Source organism: Trichomycterus rosablanca, chromosome 3, assembly GCF_030014385.1.
Source record: "Trichomycterus rosablanca isolate fTriRos1 chromosome 3, fTriRos1.hap1, whole genome shotgun sequence".
Lineage (NCBI taxonomy): Eukaryota > Metazoa > Chordata > Actinopteri > Siluriformes > Trichomycteridae > Trichomycterus > Trichomycterus rosablanca.
The window spans coordinates 39,442,022-39,458,247 of NC_085990.1; the positions used below are offsets into that span (position 1 = coordinate 39,442,022).

At 40.1% G+C, this 16,226-nt stretch overlaps 1 protein-coding gene across 1 annotated transcript in view; it reads right to left on the minus strand.

The window, feature by feature from the left end:
* plekhf2 (pleckstrin homology domain containing, family F (with FYVE domain) member 2) overlaps positions 1-7,291 on the minus strand; it is a 50,255-nt gene extending 42,964 nt beyond the window's left edge. The window contains exon 1 of the mRNA XM_062992099.1: positions 7,213-7,291. The gene's annotated coding sequence lies outside the window, so the exon portion shown is untranslated. The remainder of the gene's footprint in view (positions 1-7,212) is intronic.
* Positions 7,292-16,226: the final 8,935 nt, after the last annotated feature.

Here is a 16,226-nt window from a genome sequence, read left to right on the forward strand (position 1 = left end):
CAACTCACACATCATTAAATCTATGTTACACCACTAAACGTGGGTGTAAACAGTCAGGCAGAATTCTTACTGGTGCGAATGTATTTAGAAGAAGAAATAAATTAATGAATTTATTTATTGCTTGATGTAAGAACGAACAGATAAATATGACATTTAGACCCAAGCTAGATTAAAAAAATGGTAAATAAGACTACTCAAGCATTTTTTTAACTGCCAAAGCCCTGTGATGGATTGGCACCCCTCCAAGGGTGTTTTATGCCTTGCACCCAGTGTTACCTGGTGAAACCGAGCCAGCCGTGACCCGAGGATAAAGCAGTCGATAATACGGATGTACCGAAGCACCACAAGACAGTTAATAACCGATTCAAAAATTCCACAATTCAAATCGATTTGACATGTAAAATGAATATATATATATATATATATATATGAATATCGATATTCACTTTAAACAGCAGAGGCACTGGCGCTATACACCTCGCCTGGTTGACGTCACTAGCGCTATACGCCTGGTTGCCAGATTCTGGCTTTTTTAGCCAAATTGGGCTTAATTCAAAATTGTTTTGCATAGTGTGTACCTACCTCAGAAATAAAAGGGCATTCATTATTTAGATAAATAAAAGATAATCACAAATACAGTATTTTTTTTTTTTTTTAAGAAATAATAAAAGGAAACTTGTCTTCAATTTCAGTTTAAAAAAATCGGGTAAAAATCGTATCGTGAAACCAGTATCGTGAATAGCATCGCATCGCGGGTAGAGTGTATCGTTACATCCCTAGTCGATAACATTTAAATGAAATGAATAATTGCCATTTTATCTACACTTAATTACCCATAATGACACAGTGAATTTTTGAAATGTGTATTAAAATCTTTTATTTACTAAAATATTTTGACACTCCCTCCAAATTGCAGTCATGTGTATCTTGTTTGCTTTAATTACCCTTAAGATGTGTCTACAACACAACTGGAGTCCAACTGTTGCAATTTTCACTGACTGAAAAATTTAATTCACCTGGGTCTACAAGGGGCCACAATTTACACTGCATTGTCAGCACCAAGGAAGTCCAAGGATTTGTCTGTGGATATCTAATTGTAGCAAGGCATAGGCCAAAGCAAGTATTTATAACAATATCTACGACTTTAGGTGGTTCCAGGTATACAGTGGCCTTAATTTCTTAAATGGAAGAAGCTTGCCACAATTAAATGTTCCTAGAGTTGGCTTTCCTGCCAAACTGGGCATCCAGGAGAGAATGGCATTGGTCATTGAGGTAGGAATGAACCCAACAATCACTCTATAAGAGCTCCAAAACTGTGTTAAGAGATGAGAGAACTTGGTCAGACGACCATTCGGAGGCACTCCACAAATATGAGTGGCAAGACAGAAGCCAATGTTGGGTAAAAGACTTATAACAGCCTGTTTTGGAGCATAGCCAATGGCGTGTGAAAAACATTGTCCTTATGGCTATGAGGAAAAGGATTCTTTGTCTCTTCAGGCAGGACAACAAGCACAATGTCTGACGAAAAACAAGAACAGCAGCTCTCTTGGCTAATACCATCCCAATAGTGAAACATGGTGGTGGAAGCATCATGCTATGGGGGTGCTTGTCAGTGGCAGAGACAATGAAACACAGATTAATGTAGCCAAATAAAGAAACAGCCTTGAAGAGCACACCCTCAGAATAGTTCACCATTTAACTACCCATAGCATACAGCCACAACAACACTGGAGTGGATTTGGACAGATGAATGTCCTTAAGTGGCATAGCCAAAGTCCAGACACTTGCCATCCAATCTAACAGAGTTTAAGAAAATTTGCCATGGAAAGTGAGATAAACTGTCCAAATCTGGGTGTGCAAAGCTTGTAGAGAAGTATTCAACAAAACTTGCACTTAATTGCTGCTATAAAATATTAAATCATACAGTTTTGGGAAAACCATTTTCACTTTATCATTATGAGTGATTTAGTATAAACTGATAGGTAAAAATTACAATTATATTTTTATAAAAAGATTTTATTGCATATTTGTATATTTAATTCAATTGTCTGGTTTTACCTGATATGTTCTATATATTTAAACATGCTACACTGTACCACAGTACCAAATGCAGCAAACAATTGTGATCCTAGGAATGCACTAGAACATCTGTTTCCCTCATTTAAACATTAGCTTAGAATACCATGAATAGCAGAGCTGCACCATATGGACACATGTCCCAAAATCCACCTACAGATCATCTTACAAATTGCAAGAACAATAAATATATACACAGAGAAAAAAAATCTTGCAGTTACCCCAATAAAGGAAAACGTCTTAGCTTTAGACCTGGATTTAAACCTTATTTTAGGTTACTGTCTGTCAGACGATTGGCATGTTATTCAATTTTCTGCATGGATTTCCTCCAGTCACTTGTTTCCTTCCACCTTCAAAAAAACATGCCAAGGGTTGATTGGCTGCTCTAATTACATCTACATGTAAGTGAGAAAGTGGGTGTGATTCCAAGCTTTGGAACCCTGAAGATTATTCCTGGATTATGTCCAACAGAAAAATGGTAGACCACAGTAACACCGTGTAGAATAAACATAGAAGTATATGGGACATATTTCCACTAATACTTACAGCAGAAGTTTTGGACCATTTCAGCTTTCTTATGTGTTAAATACTTGATGCCAGCTGTATCTATATTGGTACATGGCATAACTAGGAGATATGTAGAATACAAAAGGCCACTAAGTTTTTTTTTTGTTGAGAAACCAGAACAAACTATGTAACAAAGTACAAAGCACAATCCCAATACTGGCTGTACATTCTTATCAAATGTATTTCACCTTAAATATTTTAAAAATGTACCTGCTCTGAGCAGTGGTATGTAAACATGTTTTGGTTGAACTCCCTTAAACAGGAACATTTGGCACAAACATCCTCAGCCAGCAAGAACTAAATGCCAAGAGTGCTGTTTTAGTCATACAGTGGTACCTTGTCCACTATGTCCCCTAAACTCAAAATCTTTGAAACTCAACGCCCTTCGTCGAGAAATTTGTAGCCTTAAACTCAACGTTTCCCTTAAACTCAACGTGTTCAGTTTGTTTTTTAAAAATGTATTTATTTAATTTCAAATTAACAATAAACATTTGCTTTGTTCAGCGCTCGGCTTGAGCAGTGCATAAATACGTCATCTAAGTGTGCATATGGGACAAAACTGCATTTGTGTGGAATAACCGTCAAATCCACTCTGAAAGCTCCACATGTATCTGTGTTTATCTGGATTTTCCTCCCTGTTTCACTGTTAGACTTGTGTTACAGCTCAGGGTTCTGAGAAATTGTAAGAATCAGCTTTTCTTTATTCTTTTTTCTTTTTTCTTTTCTACTTTTCCCACTTTTTTCCCCCAATTTTCTCCCCTAATCTAGTCGTGTCCAATTACCCTGATTGCATCCTCTATACTGATTCATAGGGGTGGGTTGATAAAATCGATTTTTCGATTCGAATCGATCTTTATTTGAACGATCCGATATCGATTCATATAAACGCGAGATCGATCTTTTAAATACGCCCCTTTTTACGGTGCACACGGAAATCTGTTACCCCCTTTAATTTCGCGTGACCAGCCGCTGTTTTTTCATGCAACGAGATCTGACCTGCACATCAGTTTAGCATGGCAGAAGCTCAAGTTATGACCACTACACAAGTTCTTGCACTGATTTTCGCTCGGCGACGGGTCGGTGCTGGATTCGGGAGGAACTCGGTGTTCGCTCTGCGATCAAAACTCGGCTCTCAATCAATGTGAGAAACAGCGAGGGGAAACACAGGGGAGAGGTTGTAAACAGGTGGTGGAGCGCAATATAGTTTCTATCAGAATACATCAGCACACGAGTTTTACAGTATTTCTGACCTGATCGTTCTCTACAAAACAAAATATTTATTAACCTCCAATTCACTATAGAACAAGCCATGCTGCTTGTGTCGCCAAATCCACTCAGATTCATTTATTTCATCAGCGCACAAACTTTGATCGCTCGCTACTTGTTGATGTGCATGTTTGGACGTGGTATCATTAAACCTTTCATCACTTCTCACGTGTGTTTTCGTGACAAAACGTAGTTTTGGAGACCAGAGAAGCTCGCCTGTGATTCCCCCTGGTGATAGATGGTGTAGTGTAAAACCCCCCATCGCCGATCAGTCGTGTAGTGTGAACATTACAGCGACCAGGTGTTAATCAGAGTGTCGTGTAGTGTAAACTTGGCATAAGCTGTTCAACAGCCAGGTGTATGTTTACATTACATTTACAATGTTGTAGCGTGTCAGACATATAAAATAATAATAAAAAATTAATGTTACTGTTTTCTGTTTTGGATTAATTATTTATGTAAACAAAATACACAAATATTTTTAATAATGAGTGTTCTTTGTACAATTATCACACTCGTTCTCTGAACATCTTTACATATTTAAACAAAAACCTGTTAATGTAACTTAAATATGCCTAACTGTGTTGAATCGAAATCGAATCGAATCGGAAATCGAATCGAATCGGGACCTTGTGAATCGAATCGAATCGGGACCTTGTGAATCGAATCGAATCGATCCAGGAAATTAGTGGCGATACCCAGCCCTACTGATTCGACCTTTCACCGCTGACTGAGGACGCCTCTCAACTGACATATGCCCCCTCCGGCACGTAGTCAGTACAGACTGCATTTTTCACCTGCACGAGTTGAGTTCATACACTGATGAGCACTGTGTACGGAGGGCCACACCCCCATCAGCACTATTCCTCAGATTTTTTTAAGGCGCCATCAGTCAGCCAACAGGGGCCGCAGTTGAACCTGTTATAAGGACCTATGATCCGACTTTTTACCCCTAACAATGAACAACAGCCAATCGTTGTTCATGCAGCCTCCCAGCCCAGTCGGAAGGCAGAGCTGAGATTCGATACGATGTATTCGAAACCCCAACTCTGGTGTGCTAGCGTACTTTACCGCTGCGCCACCTAAGCGGCCTAAGAATCAGCTTTTTATTTCAGTGTTTTTACATTATATTTGTGTTATTTTTAGTGTATAAGTGTCAAAAACAACCCTATTATTATACAAAAGCCTGAAATACATGCAGTTTCACAGAACCATGGAACACATTAACAAGTTTCCCATACATCCTTATGGGGAAAAAATACCTTAAAACTCAACGCCTTTTAAACTCAACGCCAGTCGCAGAACCAACTGACGCTGAGTTTCAAGGTACCACTGTATTATAGTTCTATAATTATTATATTTTTTGTTGCTGTCTTTGATACTTTTAATGATGTAATAAATCTTTATAGTTAAAAGGTATTGTCAGTAAGCACAATGGCACAGCTGGTAGAGTGGGCTTTACACAGCAAGAGGTTCAACCCTGGTCAGTGTGAAGTTTGGTTCTCCTCATTAATGCATGGATTTTGTTAAGGTACTCTCAACCTTACAAAACATGCAATAGGCTAATTGCAATAGGCTGTAGATGTGAGAGTAAAAGAGTAAAAGATTGTGTTATGCAATGTGATACTACCAAGTCTAGTGGTTATTCCTGTAGTCCTTGTACCCAGAAACACCACATTAGAACATACACTCGTTACCACCTGACCACCTCTGCCACATGAAACAAGAATGTTGCAGTCAACACAAAACAAAAAAAAGCTCAAGAGCAAGGGGCCTTTTTCCTGCACTACCACAAAGGCCACGTTAAGTTGTTACCCATGTTCCAGCACCTTCTAATTTGTAGCAGACTTTTGTTTTGGTGGTTCTTGGACTATCACTTAAAAAATCCTCTTCGCATAAACTGACAGTTTAGGTTCTTTACTTAGCCTTGTAGTTTTAATAGGTGCTGTCAGCCTTGCTAATTTGGGCAAGGAGAAGTATAGTCAATCACTTACAAGAAATTTTAAATGACATTACTCTAGGTACTGCCGTGCCTACAATGCTGCTCCTGCCAGACGTGATGGAAACCTGGCGTGTTTGCACCAAAAATGTCAAGAACTCACTACAGACTTTATCACAGACTGGACTGAATAATAACTCCAATTATTTTTGCTAGTTATAACTTTTAGTTCATTTTAATTTGTGCGTGTATGATATTGTGTAAATCCTATTTATTTAAAGTATCCTCCAGGCCACCCAAAGAGGATGGGGGTCCCTGCTGAGTCTGGTTCCTCTCAAGGTTTCTTCCTGTAATTTTAAGGGAGTTTTTCCTTGCCACCGTCGCCACCGTCGCCCTCGGCTTGCTCAACAGGGATTTTGATCTGTTGGTCCTGGATTCTGTAAAGTTGCTTTGAGACGATGTCTATTGTAAAAAGCGCTATATAAATTAAGTTGACTTGACGTGACTACACCACCAAGCTACTAGTCACAAGTTTTAAACATTCAGTCAGAAGCTAAAATAAGTAAAATTGCAAAACTGCCATGATATACAAACCCTCAGACTATAGCTGTGAAACGGTAAGTAAAAATATCAGATACTGTTCAGATTATATTAATGAGCAAGTGAACACACCCCGTGCATTCATTCACTCCTCAACTTTAACTACACTCGAACATTATAACAATTATATACTGCATTCACATATTTGTAGATGCTTTAAAAGTAACAAAAAGTTGCACTAGCATCAATGTCTCAGAATAGACAGTCTGAAAGTACAATAATAAATAGTGTAAAAGTAAAAACAGTAATGACTCAGCGGCGTGTACTTTTTAACCGACTCATTAAAACGGTAGTATGCGGCTTTGCAGAGGCTACCTTTCTTTGACCAGTTAGTTCCGCATAAAATTAAACACTGACTAGCGAGGTGGTATAAAAATGTATGACATTATGTGTAAATAGTTAGTAAGTAATTCAATATTTTGAAAAGTATTCGGTAAAAAGTTTGTTGTATCTAAAAAGCATGCAAACTGTCCGAGACCATTCAACTGTAATCGGTAAAGCTACCTGCATGCTAATTAATAAACAGCATAAGGCAAGTGCTACATATGTAACTCCAGATAGCATTAACTAACACACCACGTCCATTTTAACCCAACCGAGTAACTACAACTAACAGTATACACTCTGTTGCGCTTAAAGTAATGGTACATTCACTTTTTATTGCTGTTAGCCTGGTAGCAAACTCCAGTAAGTAGCAGCGCTACCGAGAGTAGCCTGACCCCAAAGAAATAAACATTAAAGCTAGCTTCCACTCAGACACTTACCAGCACAGAAATAGCGCTTAATCCGATCAGCAATCGTACAACGATCCGAATCACTTACTGTCGACTAGTGTTGTAAAAAAGTTAATATCCAGATTGCTCATGTGTGTATTCCGTTAAGTGTTAAACTTCTACAGCACTTTCCGTCCAACTAGGATCCAGTGTGATCAACAACAATATGGCTGAGTTCAGTGAAGGGAAAGGAATGAGCGTCATTCACTGCAGGGCTGGGCGATCTAGCACTATCACATCATGATACTGAGGCTGGATTTCACTGTACGGTTTGGTGATATGGTACCATTATCACATTACTGGACAGCCAGGTAACTGACTAATATTACACCATGCCACTGTTTTACAAACATCCCAATATTCCCACAATTATCACAATACTGAAATATATTTTGTTCAAACTGCAATGTGGTCTAATAGCACTTTATCATACTGGATTTGGTGTGTTATTTTTTTCTACTCATAATAACTTGAATGTGAATTATGAATGATTTAACATAAATATGTAAACATATATACACAAACATGTACATGTCTATACACCGATCAGCCATAACATTAAAATCACCTTCATGTTTCTACACACACTGTCCATTTTATCAGCTTCACTTAACATATAGGAGCACTTTGTAGTTCTACAATTACTGACTGTAGTCCATCTGTTTCTCTACATGCTTTGTTAGCCCCATTTTATACTTCTTACTGATGAAGGTCTAGAAGATGACCAACTCAAACAGCAGCAATAGATGAGCGATCGTCTCCGACTTTACATCTACAAGGTGGACCAACTAGGTAGGAGTGTCTAATAGAGTGGACAGTGAGTGGACACAGTATTTAAAAACTCCAGCAGCACTGCTGTGTCTTATCCACTTATACCAGCTTAACACACACCAACACACCACCATCATGTCATTGTCACTGCAGTGCTAAGAATGATCCACCACCCAAAAAATACCTGCTCTGTAGTGGTCCTGGGAGAGTCCTGACCATTGAAGAACAGCATGAAAGGGGGCTAACAAAGCATTCAGAGAAACAGATGGACTACAGTCAGTAATTGTAGAACTAGTGGAGCTGATAAAATGGACAGTGTAGGAACAAGAAGGTGGTTTTATTTATTAGTTTTATAAATCATTTACATTAAATAAATTACATAATTTTACGAGCGGCACAGTGGCTCAGTGGCTCAGTGGGTAGCACTGTCGCTTCACAGCAGGAAGGTCCTGGGTTCGATCCCCAGGTGGGGCGGTCTGGGTCCTTTCTGTGTGAAGTTTGCATGTGCTCCCTGTGTCTGTGTGGGTTTACTCCGGGTGCTCTGGTTTCCTCTTACAGTCCAAAGACGTGCAAGTGAGGTGAACTGGAGACACTAAATTGCCTATTCAAGCCTTGTGAACTGATGAATATTGTGTAATGAGTAACTACCGTTCCTGTCATGAATGTAACCAAAAGTGTAAAACATGACGTTAAAATCCTAATAAACAAACAAACATAATTTTACAATTAATTCCTCAAAAAATACATTTTAGGCAATTTGTATCCCAAATTCCAAAACTTGTGAGTTGGTGTGAATGTCTGACCAATTGTTTTTGAAACTTTGTAGCTTTAAAGGTATGCCAACATAGTAAAAGCATATCCTTTGAGTATAAAAGTGTAGTACAAGCAGGAAATGAGTGTTCACATTTTTATTATTACTTTTTTGGGCTGTCATATTGGTAATACATTGGTGCACTGCACCGTGGATTTGTTTTATGAGTAGTGTACAGTGTATCACAAAAGTGAGTACACCCCTCACATTTCTGCAAATATTTCATTATATCTTTTCATGGGACAACACTATAGACATGAAACTTGGATATAACTTAGAGTAGTCAGTGTACAACTTGTATAGCAGTGTAGATTTACTGTCTTCTGAAAATAACTCAACACACAGCCATTAATGTCTAAATAGCTGGCAACATAAGTGAGTACACCCCACAGTGAACATGTCCAAATTGTGCCCAAAGTGTCAATATTTTGTGTGACCACCATTATTATCCAGCACTGCCTTAACCCTCCTGGGCATGGAATTCACCAGAGCTGCACAGGTTGCTACTGGAATCCTCTTCCACTCCTCCATGATGACATCACAGAGCTGGTGGATGTTAGACACCTTGAACTCCTCCACCTTCCACTTGAGGATGCGCCACAGGTGCTCAATTGGGTTTAGTCCATCACCTTTACCTTCAGCTTCCTCAGCAAGGCAGTTGTCATCTTGGAGGTTGTGTTTGGGGTCGTTATCCTGTTGGAAAACTGCCATGAGGCCCAGTTTTTGAAGGGAGGGGATCATGCTCTGTTTCAGAATGTCACAGTACATGTTGGAATTCATGTTTCCCTCAATGAACTGCAGCTCCCCAGTGCCAGCAACACTCATGCAGCCCAAGACCATGATGCTACCACCACCATGCTTGACTGTAGGCAAGATACAGTTGTCTTGGTACTTCTCACCAGGGCGCCGCCACACATGCTGGACACCATCTGAGCCAAACAAGTTTATCTTGGTCTCGTCAGACCACAGGGCATTCCAGTAATCCATGTTCTTGGACTGCTTGTCTTCAGCAAACTGTTTGCGGGCTTTCTTGTGCGTCAGCTTCCTTCTGGGATGACGACCATGCAGACCGAGTTGATGCAGTGTGCGGCGTATGGTCTGAGCACTGACAGGCTGACCTCCCACGTCTTCAACCTCTGCAGCAATGCTGGCAGCACTCATGTGTCTATTTTTTAAAGCCAACCTCTGGATATGACGCCGAACACGTGGACTCAACTTCTTTGGTCGACCCTGGCGAAGCCTGTTCCGAGTGGAACCTGTCCTGGAAAACCGCTGTATGACCTTGGCCACCATGCTGTAGCTCAGTTTCAGGGTGTTAGCAATCTTCTTATAGCCCAGGCCATCTTTGTGGAGAGTAACAATTCTATTTCTCACATCCTCAGAGAGTTCTTTGCCATGAGGTGCCATGTTGAATATCCAGTGGCCAGTATGAGAGAATTGTACCCAAAACACCAAATTTAACAGCCCTGCTCCCCATTTACACCTGGGACCTTGACACATGACACCAGGGAGGGACAACGACACATTTGGGCACAATTTGGACATGTTCACTGTGGGGTGTACTCACTTATGTTGCCAGCTATTTAGACATTAATGGCTGTGTGTTGAGTTATTTTCAGAAGACAGTAAATCTACACTGCTATACAAGCTGTACACTGACTACTCTAAGTTATATCCAAGTTTTATTTCTATAGTGTTGTCCCATGAAAAGATATAATGAAATATTTGCAGAAATGTGAGGGGTGTACTCACTTTTGTGATACACTGTAAGTAGTATAAGAGAGCAATCTGACCTTTAAAGTCTAGCAATTCATTTTAGTGGTCTTTGCTATGTTTGGAACAAGATAGTTTTCTGAAGTGCTCCCGAGCCCATCTGTCTATATTTATTGCAGTAGCATGCAATGCCTTCTGAGAGCTCAAAGGTCATGCACATTCAACAGTGTTTTTTTTAATGATTTGTAATTTTCTTCTAAAGTTTGACACAAAGTAGTGTCCCAACTTTTTTTTTTTTACTGCATTTTACACATTTTATGTCCCAACATTTTCAGAAGTAGTGTTTGTAGAAAATAAAGTAGACATAGTTTTCGGCCAGGGGTGGCCAAACCTTTACATTGGATTGTATGTTAAGCAAACTACATAATAATTATAAGCTGGGTTTGTGATTTAACAGAATAGGCACTGTGATTTGAAAATTCTGCAATTTAACATGATTATAATGATTATAACCTTCTCATGGTGGTGCATTGTCAAACCACGTAGGCTTGCAAACATCAGGAAAACAGAGGTATGCTGCATGGAGTTTACCATAGCAGAAAGCTCTTAGCAAAGGTGCCAGACTATACATACCACCTATACTGGGAAGCAGCAATACAGGTATAAGACAAAGTCAGAGGTGGACAGTCACAAGGCTAAAACGGCAATGACAACAATTCAATGGTAAACCACTTATGTACTCTACTAAAAAAATGAAAAGATTAACTGACAGTAGTTCCAGAAGTTGGGACCCTCAGGTTAGAAGGCACTCAACTTGTTACAGAAGAAGAACTAAGGGTTCCTCTGAGTACACCTTGTGTGCATGTAACTTTACCATTGATAAAAAAGATATTGAACAGGTTTTGTTGACTTAAATCAACTATCCAGCAGTCCAGCTGCTGGATCCAGCAGGATCCAGCAGTCAGGAAATATGACACAGACTGGCACTTGGCAGAATAAGAATGAAGGAACTCAAACAGATCCTCAGATGTAAAGATTTGTCTCTCCAAACAAAGATCAGAATTGTACAGACTCTGGTTTTCTCTGCTCTTCATTTCTTTCACTCAGACATAGCCAGTCGTGTCTATATATAGACACCGGACCAGACGATAACACCACTGGGGATTCGAACCCTGAATCCCAGCGTAGGCGATAATTTACCACTGCGCAATGAATAATGAATGAGTTATTAAGCAGGGACACCCAAACAAAAGAAGAGATGTTCTGGAGAAACAAAGTCTACATGTTCGCCAGGAGTCTGACTAGACTTGAAAGCACTTTATAATACATTGGAACCTTGGTTCCTCGAATGTCTCCCATGTTGAACAATTCGGTTCCCAATCATATTGTTCAAGAAAAAAATGTTTTAGTTGTCGACTGTTTTATCAGTTCTCAACCAAACAGCCGCACTTTATTGGAACAGGCAGGACACAAGACACAACCCACGGCCCTGCAGCTCAACTGCTGAAACAAAAGGCGATTGGGTCAGTTTGTCTGTGTCTGTTGGTCAGTGAACACTTCTGCTAAGATTCACTGTAAACATTTTCGTTTTTCACTATTCATCTGCTTGCAACTCGGAATTCATCCAACTTTTTAAATATAGTTTGACTCGGCATTCATCAGTTGTACCGGAATTTGGACCAAACCACGCCGTCTGTCTCAACCTAATCCAAGTCACATGATCAATCTCATATTGGCTTTCATTTGCTAAGCTTTATTTGTACAAGCTCTGTAAAACATCTCATTTTATTGCTTTTCATTAAAGATTAAAAACAAGTGTAATCATGACTTCAAAAGGATTAGTGATTCAAACGACTCTAAAAGGAAAGCAGTGGGAGCAACAATTAAACTAAAAAAAAAACTCAATCCGAAGTCTAAAGCCTTTTGTGTGAGGCCAATTGTGGATGATATGATTTGTATATGATTTATTACTGTATTCATGGTGTAGGACTACTTTATAATACATGTAAAGTAAGTAGTACACATCTCCAGGTAAATACTACACCATTTATTAACATTTTCATTTATTTACATTTACATTTACATTTACATTTTCGGCATTTGGCAGATGCTCTTATCCAGAGCGACTTACAGTAGTGCTTCCATTTTTTAGGGCATCTTAGTGGGTAGCACTGTTGCCTTACAGCAAGTGGGTCCTTGGGTCTATCCCCAGGTGAAGGAGTCTTTTCTGTGTGTCCCTTCTGCGTGTCTGTGTGGGTTTCCTCCGGGAGCTCCGGTTTCCTCCCACAGTCCAAAGACATGCAAGTGAGGTGAATTGGAGATACAAAATTGTCCATTAGTGTGTTTGACATTAAACTTGTGAGCTGATGAATCTTGTGTAATGAGTAACTACCTGTTCTGTCATAAACATAACCAAAGTGTGTAAAACATGATGTGAAAATCCTAATAAATATTTAATATTTATTTTTTTACGTAATAAAATGTATTACTTTACTCATACTTTTATTTTGTAACACACGTGTAGTAAGTGGAACAGTTCTAAATAACTGATACAACTTTTATTACAATTTTATATTAAAGATTTATTTTAAGACTGCTTAGGTGGTGCAGCAGTAAAAACACACGCTGGAACCAGAGCTGGGATCTCGAATACATCGTATCGAATCTCAGCTCTGCTTGCTGGCTAGGCTGAGCGGCCACATGAACAATGATTGGCCTGTTGTTCAGGTATGGGTGGGACTAAGCTGGATGGGGTCTCTCTCTCTCATGACTGGTGCAATTACGTCCTCTGCTGGCTGATTGATGACGCCTGCACAGAGATGAGAAAAGAGTGCTCTACACAACGCTTAGCTGCACTGCACTCATCAAAGTGTAGGTGATAAGATGCATATGGCATGCTGCCTACGTGTCAGAGGGGGCGTGGGTTAGCTTTGTTCTCCTCAATCAGAGCAGAGATTGGCATTGGTGGAGAGGAAGCATGATGCAAAACGCAAAAAGGGGAGAAAATGCATAAACAACAAAAAAAAAAGATTTATTTTAAATCATTGTTTTACAACATTTATTGCTGTGCTCATGCTGTAGGAATTTTATTGTGTAACACAGGTGTGGCAAGTGCAACATGTCACTATACATAACTACTATAACCCATGGGTGGCTCGTTCCTTAGGGCGATCAGGCGACGCACCACCAAAGGGCGAAAAGGAAGACATTTTTCTTTCACATTCAACCAGTGTTAAACTAGCTGTGACTGTTCTGGACAGTCTGTCTTGCCTCTGAATATCGTAGTCCAATCAGCGTCGAGTTGTGTTCCGTACAGTACTGCCCCTTTTTGGGCAATTTCAGTCTGATTGAAAATCGCCCCGGATTGCTCTGATAGATTCTCATGTTAAGGCATTTTTCTTCGAACTGCAGGCGCTGCAATACAATCTGAATGGGTTCCGGGAGGGCTCGCACTTACAGTGTATCACAAAAGTGAGTACACCCCTCACATTTCTGCAAATATTTTATTATATCTTTTCATGGGACAACACTATAGAAATAAAACTTGGATATAACTTAGAGTAGTCAGTGTACAACTTGTATAGCAGTGTAGATTTACTGTCTTCTGAAAATAACTCAACACAGCCATTAATGTCTAAATGGCTGGCAACATAAGTGAGTACACCCCACAGTGAACATGTCCAAATTGTGCCCAAAGTGTCAATATTTTGTGTGACCACCATTATTATCCAGCACTGCCTTAACCCTCCTGGGCATGGAATTCACCAGAGCTGCACAGGTTGCTAATGGAATCCTCTTCCACTCCTCCATGATGACATCACGGAGCTGGTGGATGTTAGACACTTTGAACTCCTCCACCTTCCACTTGAGGATGCGCCACAGGTGCTCAATTGGGTTTAGTCCATCACCTTTACCTTCAGCTTCCTCAGCAAGGCAGTTGTCATCTTGGAGGTTGTGTTTGGGGTCATTATCCTGTTGGAAAACTGCCATGAGGTCCAGTTTTCGAAGGGAGGGGATCATGCTCTGTTTCAGAATGTCACAGTACATGTTGGAATTCATGTTTCCCTCAATGAACTGCAGCTCCCCAGTGCCAGCAACACTCATGCAGCCCAAGACCATGATGCTACCACCACCATGCTTGACTGTAGGCAAGATACAGTTGTCTTGGTACTTCTCACCAGGGCGCCGCCACACATGCTGGACACCATCTGAGCCAAACAAGTTTATCTTGGTCTCGTCAGACCACAGGGCATTCCAGTAATCCATGTTCTTGGACTGCTTGTCTTCAGCAAACTGTTTGCGGGCTTTCTTGTGCGTCAGCTTCCTTCTGGGATGACGACCATGCAGACCGAGTTGATGCAGTGTGCGGCGTATGGTCTGAGCACTGACAGGCTGACCTCCCACGTCTTCAACCTCTGCAGCAATGCTGGCAGCACTCATGTGTCTATTTTTTAAAGCCAACCTCTGGATATGACGCCGAACACGTGGACTCAACTTCTTTGGTCGACCCTGGCGAAGCCTGTTCCGAGTGGAACCTGTCCTGGAAAACCGCTGTATGACCTTGGCCACCATGCTGTAGCTCAGTTTCAGGGTGTTAGCAATCTTCTTATAGCCCAGGCCATCTTTGTGGAGAGTAACAATTCTATTTCTCACATCCTCAGAGAGTTCTTTGCCATGAGGTGCCATGTTGAATATCCAGTGGCCAGTATGAGAGAATTGTACCCAAAACACCAAATTTAACAGCCCTGCTCCCCATTTACACCTGGGACCTTGACACATGACACCAGGGAGGGACAACGACACATTTGGGCACAATTTGGACATGTTCACTGTGGGGTGTACTCACTTATGTTGCCAGCTATTTAGACATTAATGGCTGTGTGTTGAGTTATTTTCAGAAGACAGTAAATCTACACTGCTATACAAGCTGTACACTGACTACTCTAAGTTATATCCAAGTTTTATTTCTATAGTGTTGTCCCATGAAAAGATATAATGAAATATTTGCAGAAATGTGAGGGGTGTACTCACTTTTGTGATACACTGTAAGTAGTATAAGAGAGCAATCTGACCTTTAAAGTCTAGCAATTCATTTTAGTGGTCTTTGCTATGTTTGGAACAAGATAGTTTTCTGAAGTGCTCCCGAGCCCATCTGTCTATATTTATTGCAGTAGCATGCAATGCCTTCTGAGAGCTCAAAGGTCATGCACATTCAACAGTGTTTTTTTTAATGATTTGTAATTTTCTTCTAAAGTTTGACACAAAGTAGTGTCCCAACTTTTTTTTTTTTACTGCATTTTACACATTTTATGTCCCAACATTTTCAGAAGTAGTGTTTGTAGAAAATAAAGTAGACATAGTTTTCGGCCAGGGGTGGCCAAACCTTTACATTGGATTGTATGTTAAGCAAACTACATAATAATTATAAGCTGGGTTTGTGATTTAACAGAATAGGCACTGTGATTTGAAAATTCTGCAATTTAACATGATTATAATGATTATAACCTTCTCATGGTGGTGCATTGTCAAACCACGTAGGCTTGCAAACATCAGGAAAACAGAGGTATGCTGCATGGAGTTTACCATAGCAGAAAGCTCTTAGCAAAGGTGCCAGACTATACATACCACCTATACTGGGAAGCAGCAATACAGGTATAAGACAAAGTCAGAGGTGGACAGTCACAAGGCTAAAACGGCAATGACAACAATT